The following is a 361-nucleotide window of genomic DNA, read 5'->3' as shown; positions in this document are numbered from 1 at the left end:
ACAGGACAATGCATACCCAGCCCCCTCCATCTCCTTCATCCTCGATCAGCCCCAGGAGTACGGCGACATAAACCTGTACCGCCCGCGGGGCCCATCCGGGCGGTGGTGGGAAAAAAGGGAGGAAGAAAAAATACACGATATATAAACTTGAAAAAAAGAGTAAAGGACATGGAAAGAAAGGGGATAAAAACGCGTTCTTAAGTCACGACCCGACGGCACTGGGTCGCCCGCGATTCCTATCGAGCATATAATGTAGGCCTACGGCGGGCCGAGCTTGGGCACAGGCGAACAGGGGGAGTTCAACTTGTCCACATACATCATGCCACGACTGCCAGATCGTGTACTCTCGCTTCAAACTTGT

The 361-nt window shown here is 52.9% G+C and overlaps 1 protein-coding gene across 1 annotated transcript in view; it reads right to left on the bottom strand.

Moving 5' to 3' along the window:
* Positions 1-361, bottom strand: part of LOC113214795 (leucine-rich repeat-containing G-protein coupled receptor 5) — a 140132-nt gene that overhangs the window by 136173 nt on the left and 3598 nt on the right. The window lies entirely within an intron of this gene.

Source organism: Frankliniella occidentalis, unplaced genomic scaffold, assembly GCF_000697945.3.
Source record: "Frankliniella occidentalis isolate FOCC.00 unplaced genomic scaffold, Focc_3.1 Scaffold45, whole genome shotgun sequence".
NCBI lineage: Eukaryota > Metazoa > Arthropoda > Insecta > Thysanoptera > Thripidae > Frankliniella > Frankliniella occidentalis.
Note: the sequence above shows the minus strand (reverse complement) of the source record. Positions and strands in the feature narration are given on the sequence as shown.